This window comes from Notolabrus celidotus, chromosome 23, assembly GCF_009762535.1.
Source record: "Notolabrus celidotus isolate fNotCel1 chromosome 23, fNotCel1.pri, whole genome shotgun sequence".
NCBI lineage: Eukaryota > Metazoa > Chordata > Actinopteri > Labriformes > Labridae > Notolabrus > Notolabrus celidotus.
The window spans coordinates 13500720-13512628 of NC_048294.1; positions in this window are offsets into that span (position 1 = coordinate 13500720).

Here is an 11909-nt window from a genome sequence, read left to right on the forward strand (position 1 = left end):
ATTTTTGCTGGTATCGATACAGGAAAGCAAACAATGAACATCTCCAGTACAGTATGCTGCGGTGCAACCGCCACACTCAGAGCAGCCAAACACTACACCAACGGATGGATCAATATTGCTTTCTCTTGACAGGGAGTGATTGATCACAGGCCGACATGAGATTTCAAGATGAAAACAGCAGGTGTCTTCTCTGGAGGAGGATGTCGAGTAACAGAGCTGTGCACCCGGTGATGAAACCGACAGGCCGGCAAAGACACAGAAAACCAGAGCCTTTTGCTCGCCCACGCACCTTACGTGACTGGAGAGACTCAATTGGAGAGCCTGAGACTGTGGATGCAGCAGCAGCAGCTCTCTCGATGCTGCAACGCAGGTCTCCCGCTGTTCTGAAATGATTTTCAATTGAGGTTTTCGGTGCTCTGTCAGCTGCAGAGCGACAAGCCCTGACCAGCGTTAAAGTGAGGCTCTTTTTCAGCGAGTACAGGACTATAAAACGTCTGTTTTGATTGCTTTTAGGCGGTTGTTTCAAGATCAGAGTCACATTTTCTCGGCAAGGATTTTTGTGCTTTCAAAAAAGGAACATTCTCAACATCATGGATGCAGTGAACAAGGACATTTTGACATTTCTGAATTAGCTTGTCCTAATGAATTCACTGAAAAGGTGGCTGTCTTTCAGTATTTTTTAACACTGTTGCCTTAAGAATTGCTGTGAATCAAAATAATGGTCCTTTTCCTGCCTCTTTAGATCATCTTACTTTTACATCAATGACAGCAACTCTGTCCCAGAAGCCCCTTTAATGTTTAACCAATCGACAGGTTCCACACCGCACACTGTTATCACAGCAACCGCCAAAGATAAGTCAGGCTTTTATCACAAAGCGCATGTTTGAAAGGGACAAAGCATGTAAAATTCCATATGCTCCACATTCATCTTCTCCTTTGTCCCCTTCTGAGTCACCCTGATTATATATCTATAGAAATTACAATGCAAGGAGCGATCGGAGCGAGAGGCATCCATTCGGGATTGATTACACGGATATCACATCCCATCAAGGACATCAGAGAGGTCCTGGCAAGCCTAAGTAATTCAGCCCCGTGTTCAGACATGTTTAGGCAGGCTTTTGATACTTCAAAAAGGTTGAAATGTTTGTGATAACATCTCTTGACGTCTATTCATGTGGTGGTCTGAGTCAGTGAATGCAACGTGTTGCAGGCTTTCTAAAGGGCAGCGGTGACCATGGAGAAGCAGAGGCATGTTTAAATCATCACATTTCATCATCAGTCATCAGAAAGAAAAAAACAACTTTGTTGGATTTGTGTGTTGTTTTTCTCACTCACGCTGTAATGTTAAATGTACCCTGTCCTATCGAATAAAAGAAAAAATTACCCCAATGATATGAGTTTAAAAAAAGAAAAATATAAAAATGAAGCCATTGAGAAAGTGCAAAAAAAACTGTAGTTGAGTGTCCATTAGAGACTGGTTTAAAAGGCCATGCCTATATTAGAGAAATTAGTTTTAGAACAAAGCTAAACGTTTGCAGCCAGTCATGTCATGCAAAGTGTCACTCATAAAGTCTAGATGAAAACTTTAGCTTCCTTTTTAGTTGAACATTACTCTTATTGGCATATGCAACCCTGTTCGCCACATTAAAAGTCTAACAACAACATGCAAAGAGGTCAGCCTAACCCCAGTCTGGAAGTCAGTGGTTATGCACAAACCAAAACAAGCCAGAAAGAATGCCAATGGGAGAAAAAAATGCTGCACCTAAGTGGGACTCCCTAAAAACCAGGGTTGCTCTTATCTGATCCTAGTACCAGCTATCGGTCAGATACTGAAAAAGCTAGATCAAGTATCATTGACAGAGGACCAATTCGTGGGGCAGATCTATTCAACTCAATTCTATGCTACTCTGTGTTTAGGGCGACCATCAGTGTGTTGATAAGTCTGTGCATTTTGCCAGTTGGTTAGCTGATGTAGCATGAAGGGAGCTAGCTGCAGAGGCTCAGCAGTTTGGAGGCATTTCACACGTAACACGCCAACAACTCCAGCGGCAACTTACATTGGGCTTCATTCATGAAACATGAGTAAATCTGTGTGTAGATTTGCACATAGAAGCTCACCCCACTAAAACTCTACTCCGGATTCATGAACGGCGAGGGAAACTCAGATTTGAACGTAAACACGTGTGTAAGATCATGAATGCCAACCAATCGTAAACTGACAGCGCGATCCCGGAGATCATCAATTAGCATAAATCCCCGCCCATGAATAGCAAATAACCACCATATAAAGACACAGACCTGTGCATCTTGTCGACCTGCCCTGCAATCATGGCACAAGGAAAGAAGGATAGAGAGCGAAAAAAGAACTTCTCCAAGGAGGAGATAGAAATTATTTTGGGCGAAGTGGAATCTAGAAAGCACATTTTATTTTCTATGTATATGGTAAGTCTCTACATATAAAACACATGCATTTGTATAGAAGACTACATTCTTACCGACAAGCCAGCCGTCTCTCACAGCTCCATTCTCCAAACGGGTGCCAGCAGTAAGCTGTCATGCGTTCCAGCGGGCCACCGAGCCACAACGTTGAGCAACACACAGTTTGCATCACATATCAGCTGCACATTCACGGAATAACATTTTTTCCTGTTCATGTATGCAAATGCATCATCAGATGGAGCCTTGATGTGTATGTGTGTTCAGTCTATGGCATAGATGACATTTAGCATGTTGGCCAGCGCGCTAACCCCCCCTTTACCTTGATTTGCCGTTGTGCGCCGTAGGGGAATTGAATGTACTCCGGCCTTAATTCAATAATGCGGGCAAATACTGCCCGTAAAATGCGGCTCATTGATGGCTGGGAGATGCTAGAGCTATCTGCCATCTCCCGGTGGTAGGTCCCTGTGACTAAGAATCCCAAGACGGAGAGCATCTGCAAATGTGCGGGTATGGCGTGGCTTCTTTTAGTTGGCCTTGTCAGATTAGGCTCCAGTTAGTCTGTGTGGTTTTTAACAAGTAGTTCACAATCTAAATAAACCCAATCTAGATCTCAAGCTTTAATTGCCAATTTATTAATTTTTTTAAATATGTTATATATATTTTTTTAATAGTTTGTCAAGTTTAAATTACGTGTCTCAAAGGCAACTGCGTGCAATTGTGCACATAACAGAGAGCAGTACGTATTAAAATTGTAATTTCCGACAGTGACAAGCAGTATTTATGTGTACTCCTACATTTACAAAAGCGCTACACACAGTCGGGAGCAGATGTAGATTTTGTGAGTAGTTACTCACAGATCAGTGCTACTAAAAGATTGATGAATGCGGAAATCCATGAAAATTTCCGCTGCACACAGTTAACACACAAATTCGTGCTGCTCACGTTTCATGAATGAGACCCATTATGTGCAAGGCTAAGTTTCAGAGGTGGCGGTAGCATAAAAAAATGGGCTAGCTTCTTAAAGTGATATGGCAAAAACAAACACATACACAGCTAACATCTCTGTCATGTTACTACAAAGTACATTTCTAATCATTGATTAAGTGCTAGCTACATGCCTGTAAGGATTGGGATGTTGGTCCATAGTTGGGTTCACAACCCTGATCTCTGAAATAGCATCGCAACAAATACTGGACAATGTAACATTGTGTGTACATGCATGTGGTTTTGAATGTTAAGTGTAATAATGGCATTTTTTAACCATACCAATAAGTGTTTAAAACATCATCATCATCGTCATCCTATTTTCCTGTTAACTGTAATGTCTCAGTTTTAGAGCACAACACATCTATCCATCTCATTTAAAGCTTGAGGATATGTATGCAGCATCAGGAATCAATATACCCATATAGCCGATATATTCAGCCAAAATAACATCCAAACAGTGACCATTACCAGTGGTAAATCCTCTTTAATGATTAAGTATAAGTCCACTTGATCATAATTCTCCTGCGTCCTTCCATTTATCGGTTTTCACATACATTATCTCATCGTATCCGGTTCAGAGGTCAACATAAACAACCCCCAGAGAGTCCAAAGGATCTAATACATTACTGCAGCCTGGAGTCATGTTGAGACAGTTTAGTGGGAGATGAGTTCCCACATTGAGATGGTCTCTACCTCCTCCCCCTCCTCAGACAGGCAGGGGTCAAGGTTGAGAGGTAATCCAATAAAGCTGATTCACTGCATTGCTGTAATATGGGGTCACAGTGTTCTCAGGCGCCGGGAGGGGAAGGAAAAACTGGTAATTGTCCTTGAGAACACACCACCGGTAGAGTGAGCGCTTCAAGCAAGTCATAGCTTACACCAACGACATTATTACTTATCCGGAAATTAATCTCAAAACTTTGCTGACTCAAATCTTTTCAGACGTTTAAGTCTTTGGCTTGTTGATGATGTGACTTTCCAAACAGCGCTAAGATGCATGGCAGCACCTTCCCCTAGTGCTGCGGGACTGCCCTTGAGGGTGCCAATCGCTCTGTTATGGAAATTGCATTGGCGACTTGTCAATGGTGATGTCTTGGGAGGCACGGCCACCTAATTGGCTTAAAAAGTATGGTGCCAACGGGGAGAGCATATCAATGCCTAGTATCCAGGCCTAAATGGAAGGTTTAAAGACAAAGGCCTCTTGAGAGGGGACCACTGAGTTGACTTGATGTAGGAAAGGATTTAAGCAAATTCAACACACTTAAACTGAAGAGAATGCATGTTTAGTTTTGCTTTTAAGTTGTGTAATTGTTTCTATTCAAACTCAAAGCCTCCCCTCCCAAAAGATTTATTAACATCTAAAGTAAAGGCAAATTGATTCTACTGCCCTTTCTACAGATAATTTATATGTTGGACTCAGCTAATCGTCAGTGAATTGTGGCCGAAACTTGTAAAGGTCATGGATTCCGGTACCTCCCAAGAAACGACACGTAAAATGCACTGTCTGTCCAAGCTCGTCAGTGCTCAGGGTGGACGCCGGGAGGTGACAGACAGCGCGGAGGTTGATCAATGTGCCGACAGCTATTAGGTAAGTGGGGCTGAAAGGGCAAGTGTGTTTAAGTGAGCCACCAGGGAGAGCATGGTTTCCATCACTAAAATTGGACATCAGCAATGAGATGAGCTAGTGATGATGTGTTAGAGCCCCAGTGCACAGCATCTAGTTAAATATCACACACTGACATGTATATGGCCATAATAGATGCAGAAAGGAGACATTTAATGTGTGGCATTCACCTTCTCCAAGGGAATTAATTTTTGGTTCGAAAGAAAAAATGTTGCTGGCAGTTTTATTTGCATTACCCATAAAATGTACAGACTTGCATTAATGAGAGACTATGCAAATTTGAATTAGTTACCAAGCTAGCTAAACTTATAAGCTAGTGGTTAGCACAATAATAACAGTGCAACAACAGTTTGGTTAGCTTGCTACAAATCAGAACACTATGGTTATGACAGCAGAACATTTTCAGTTTTGTCCTTTTTTTCTTTGCTTTAACTGGGACCATTTATTTTTGGACTAGTGTTAGAGGCTATGCAATTTTGAATAACCTACGAACCCATTTAAACTTCTAAGCCATGGTTGCTCTATGGTACACTGTCAAAAAGCCAACATGAACAATGTCGAGTCAATACATCTTGTATTGTTGGCACAACTTTTTATTACATTTGAGCTATTCACAAGGTACTTGGTGCACGATGCTTTACAGCTCTGGTATCCAGTAATTTTGAGAAGGCAGGACCGGAGGACCTCTTGACCCAGAAGACGGCACACATCTACACTTTCTATCACAGAAATCACCTGGTTGACTAAAAGCAGTGAATTCAACCTTCTACTCTGTAAACTTTCTGCTCTTTCTTGGATATTTATCTTTCATTTTAAAGTCCAGAGTTTGTCACTTCCTATGTTGCTCTAGTAAAGTCTATTTGCATGTTTAGTTTTTAGATGTTGAATAAGATTGGTCGCATTGAACACAACTCTATGGCCACAGCCTTGCGAAGCGATCGTACTGCATATATTGCAACGCGCTGTTGGACTGTTCTCACTCCCTATGTTTAAAATATTTCAACACTAATGACATTTTAACGACAGAGTTGCTTATGCTAATGTAACAAACTGTCCTGTGTTTGATATAAGTTTTCACCTTTTTGAACCATATGTCCCTGGAGAGCTACTGGCTGCCGTAAAGCAGCTGTTGCTGCGGTAATCTAGCTGGCTGTGCACATTGATTATGGTGATGTTTTATATATGCATGCATCCACTCTTTGCCTTCACTCTCTGGACACCATTTTTCATGGAGCTCTGAGGTTCATTACAGGTTTTAAATCTCTAACCCATCACAGCTCCCTGTATGCTCGAGTTGGCTGACTGCATTGTCTACCCTTAGGCTACATCACTGGCATGTCCTTGTTTTTAAGGCGATTCGTAACTCGCTTCCCTCGTATCTATGCGATTTCATTCATTTAAAAAATACTGGAAGCTACAGTCTCCGCTCTGTGACCCAGTCACAAAACTTGCTTTTGCTTTCAGTCCCCAGAGTGTGTCTTGAAATTAGTAAAAATAGTTTTAGATATGCTGCTCCTGCAGCCTGGAACCTGTTGCAGGAGAGCCTGGGTTTGAGTTAGCTTGTCTCTTTAAATGTGTTTAAAAGCAGACTGAAGGCTCTTGAGGAAGATGCTTCAGTTTATAGATGCTTTGACTGATGATTTCTGTTCTGAATCCCATGATGTGTTGTAATGTTTTAGAATTATGTGTTGTTTGTCTGTAACTTTTCTGGAATGTGCTGCTGCTGATCTTGGCCAGGAAACACTTGAAAAAGAGATTTTTAATCTCAATGTGGTTTTCTCCTAGTTAAATAAAATAAAATAAAATAACGTGTTCATGCAACAGTGCCTGGAGTTCCAAATCGATGTCCCTGTTTATTATTTAATAATTTTCTTATTAGGTATGTACACAATGGTGACCTAAATGATGGGGATGAAACATTGGCTTAAATGCAGATCACAGTGAGGAAGCATATGGCAACAGTGGTAAAAACACTCCCTTTAACAGGCAGAAAACTTGAGCAGAGCCAGACTGATGGGTGAGCAACTTTCTGGACGAGAAAGATGATGAGCAAAAAATAGGTATGTTTTCAGTTTTATTGTAGTTCATGGTTAGTGTAGGAGCAAACTTTCATTTAAGTGTAGATTTTGAAGGGATTTTGAGGTCACAGTGTGGTTTTGTTTTCCACTAAATTTCATCATACCCTCCGTCTACTCAGCCAAAAGTAGCACCAAGGCCTCTCTTTTATGAGCTGCATAATTTCCTTTATGACTGGCTGGTTCCTCTGCACCACTGGCCCATCTTTGGAAACCAAAAGCCCGGAGCAAAATTTCTAAATTTTAAAAAGGTCACAGAGATGTAGAGGAAAGGACAGTTGTGCCTCCCTCTCATCAAGATTTTACAGACAGTGGGATCAGTTAAGGACAGGAGGACTACCCACACAGTTTGATTGTACATTGAACTCAATAATGGATCTCTGTGTGCAGACAAATGGAAAATGAATAAGCCAAATAAGATGGAATCAATTTATTTGAAAAATCTGAACCTTTAAAATAGGTGACAATAATTTTTGACAAATAAATGAGTGACTCAGCACATTTAATCCAGACTCGAGATGGTTTGGCTCCTCAGATGGTAATGAAGCATATCAGGGTAGAAGGGAAAATAAACAGTTCAAGATGTGGAGACATGATATGAATCAAGGTTCAATCCAAGGTCTCTAGGTTTCCAGAGATGCAATGTTGAAAATCAAATGAGAGGCAGAATGAGAGAAAATAATAATAGACTGTATACAGTACATACCCAACCTGCAACAAACACTATCTTAACATCTGTCAAAGAAACAGCCTGGGGCAGACATTTTGAAGTTTTCCGACAGCAAGGCTTTGTTTGGAAGTAAATACTAAATAAACTGCAGTATGAGGTATTTGCAATACATTACCTCTTGTATTATCAATATGTACTTATACTTTTAAATGATTTAACATAAAGTGTATTTAAGTAGATATCAAATATTAGCAACAACTGTAAATTTACAGTCCTTGAATTAAAAAATATACAGTCATAGAAAACTAACCCTATCCACTTTTCTGTCCTTTCTTTTTTGGCTACAGAAATTGAAGACCTCTATTTCCTTCTAACTCTTCCTTAACAGTGTTTGTCCTCTTTAAAACCAACCACTGCATTCTGATGAAAGTGACTGGTGCATTTTTATGTTCATGTGATTTTTCCCTGCCATGTTACCAGCAAGTGGAAGGGCTTCAGTCAGTGGTGAGTTTTTTTTTTCTTCATTAATAAACAGAAACTGATTTGAAGTAGAAATGAAAAGTTTATTGTACTAGAAGCAACTATCAATTAATTGTATTATACTTCCAATATACAGAGACAGCAGGTATAAATGGGCTAGCAGGGCTCAGGCCTCCCTCACAAAAGAGGATTAGGGCCACGGAAAAACATTATTTCAAGCTTAGACAAGTAAAAAATAAAAATTATAATAAAAACCAGACTTAAAAAAAATAAATTCAGACCTTTAATTCAGAATTTTGAGGGGAAAAAAAATCTGTCTTTATTCTCAGAATCGTGACTTCTAAGTCAAAATTTGTTTTTCAAATTCCTCGTTTTTAACTAACCTAATCTCCAAAAAAATAAGTTTTCAGTTTTCTCTTACTCATACAATGAAAATTAAAAAGCAAATGAAACAAACAGCATGAGGACTTTTTTTTTTTATACATGTGTTTTTAATGCCTGAAAATGCTCTAAGGGGGTAGGTATCAATAGAAGTGTCTAACTACATGCTGTTGAAAACACTACTTACTCAAAGCAAAGAGATAAGAGATAATGCTTTGTCAAAAGGGGGCGCCAAAACTGACACAAACTGAAAGTTAGTCACAGTAGCTTTAAATTCTCTTAACAGAAAATTTTACTATGAACTTTCAGCAAAGCTAGATCCATCATCAATGCAACACAGTGGTTATCAAAGCAATGATAAAACTATTAATAGAACCAAGTCAAACACGTTGGGATAAACTATTGAATGATGATAACATAACTTCCCTAAGACGTCTTGACATGCCATGTGTTCATTCCCATCCTTGTTCCTCCTGATGACCCCAACTCTATTTATGGTGAATCTGATCTGATCTGATCTGACTGAGTGTCTGCAGTGGCAATCTCGCAGTTAGTAGTGTCACTTATTTCCAAAACACAGGAGACCGAGGCAGCCAGCGCTCGCTTCAATCTGATAATTGGCCTGCCCCAAAGATGTGCAATTACAGCACATCATAATTAATATCCTGCTTTCAGGAAATGATTCAACTTTTGTCCTCTCACAGGTTTTTTTTTCTCTCTCCGTCTACAATTAAAGCTGCCACCTGAGGAAACGCGATCGCACAATTACCACAGACATAAAGGAGTGGTCATCATGGGTCAGTGTAATTTCAATACTCATCACAGGTGATGGGTAATATCGTACAGGCTGTCCTGTGGAGTTAGGCTGGCTGTCATAATGTTGGATGTCTTTGCCATCATGTGTGACACTGATGTTACAGAACAGCGCTGTGAGGGTGCCAAATACAGGGAACGTCAGCTGAACTCTGAGTAACCTGAACATTTCTGAGGCTGCTTTTGGTTGACGACATTATGGACACTTAGCATGGGTATTTGCATAAAAATAGAGGATGTCACAACACCAGTAAAATCTTAATGCTCATTTTTATGTTTCTTTATACTAAATTGTTGTGCTGCTCTTTTCTTGTCTTAGTTCAATTTTCAATCTCCCGCAGCTTTAGAAGTTTGTAGGAGAAAGAATATGTTATCTGAATAAGAATTCCTCTGTGACTCATTGTCTTGACTTAATGGGGAATTATAGACTCAAAATGGAGCTATATCATCCAGGACAACTGTCATATGTTTAATTAACTTCACCTTCTTCTAATCTTTTTTTTTATAAAAACAATTCAGCTGCATGTTTTTCTTTAAAGTAATGTAAAATCCTTATTTCATTCCCAAAGTCATCATTTGACTTAGTAAGGCTGGCCACACACATGATAATCAGGGGGGCGTGGCTTGATTCAGGACTTGTTGTAACCGATTATCTGTACAAATTATCCTCAAGTGTGTGGTGTCAATAGGACAATTTTATTGAGTCTGAGTCTTCCCAAACTGGGATCGTAAATATCTAATATGTCTGGCATTTGCGATTCCAGGTCAGACTGCCTTTGATGGGGAAACATGCAATAACCAATGGAGGAGCAGACTGGGAATTGCACCAACCGTGTACTTTGACAGCTCACAAACACGGTAGTGAACATAAACACAGCTGATAACGTTGATCGTTCTCTATTTTTAAAAATCTTTTCCAGAAGGTGCTTGTTGAGCAACTGAGCCCTTCAGAGGTTTTCATCCTGCCTTACACATTCAGCTCCAGTCATACCAACAACCACCTGCATGCCAACAACTCACATAAAACTGTGGCATAAAAACAGATCAGTAATTTAAAGCAAATATAGAGCAGATACAATATGTAGATGAGGAGGTGTACAATCCTTAGGTAATGCATGCAAGATTAAGCTCATGCTAAGTGGAAAATCTGCCCAGAACTTCATTATGCTGTTAAGTGGTAATAAGAATATGTTCTGTTATAATTTTGCTCACAAACATAAAAGTCAAAAGCAGTTGAACTGCAAATTATCATACATAATTTAAAATAGCAAAACACATAGTTCTGTTTTGTTTTGAACTGACTCACTTATTGATTTCTCTTTCCATCAATCACTCATGCATTAGCATTAGTCAAGGACATGATCACACTCACGCTCTTATTCCAGCAGAAGGAAATAGGTTGCAGCTGCTTAAGTGGCCAAATCAAACAAAGGTGGCGCCACCTCTAGCGTCACTGCCGGTAACTATGGGCATTAATGCTGTGTCATGCTGAGAAGTCAAATAATTCAACCTAAGTGATAGAGACGAGGGTGAACGATGATCTTCAGAATGAGGTGAGCTGGGGAAGTGCATGTGTGTGTTCATTTGGTTTGGTGATGGGTGTTCAGCACATAATTTATTCAATGACTCACTTGTGCTCCTCAGATTGGGTATAATTATACCAGCATCCATTCTGAGCACCAACACAGTGACTTTTCTGTGCCTCATTTGGTGAAAGTCTGTGAATATAAACCTGGTTTTCTGACAAAGCGGGACTGAAAGCACAATTCATCCCACTGTGGGTTGAGAGCTCTTCAGAAAACAAGTGCAACATCTACCTGAACCTCAGCTTTTCGACTATGAGACGGGCGGCTTTTTATCAGTCGCTCTACCTTTCTAGCTCAGGACGAAGGCCCCTCTGCACATGATTAGTATATGAGCTGTGCTTACAGCAAAGTGCATGCAGTAACAATGCAGAGGGAATGCAAAGTCAAGGTTTACATTATGTATAAGGGTTACACACGTATGAAGACTACATACCAGCAACTCCCGATCAATATTGATGTCATCATAACAATCTGGATGCCTTCGGGGCCTGCTGAGGTGCTTTCTTGTCTGAGCTGATTTCAGGAGAACAGCGGGGATTGTCAGATATCTGATGAAGATTCTCCATTTCAGAAAAAAGAGAAAAGAATTATTTTTATGGTCATGCCGGATAACTTACTAAAACACTTTTCAATTAATGAAATCCAATTTTTTTCCATTCTATATTCAATGAGACACACGAAGCGAATTCATTTTGAACTAGTTTAATGTGTCCAATATTAGAAATGCACTGAGATTTTAAAAAGGAAAAGTTTTTGTTTTGTTCTTCTGTGGACAACTTGCCATCTTCTTTTTATTTCATTGGCAGATCTTCTGTTTTTCTCACAGCATTCACCTTTTCACAGATGGCCTCCAA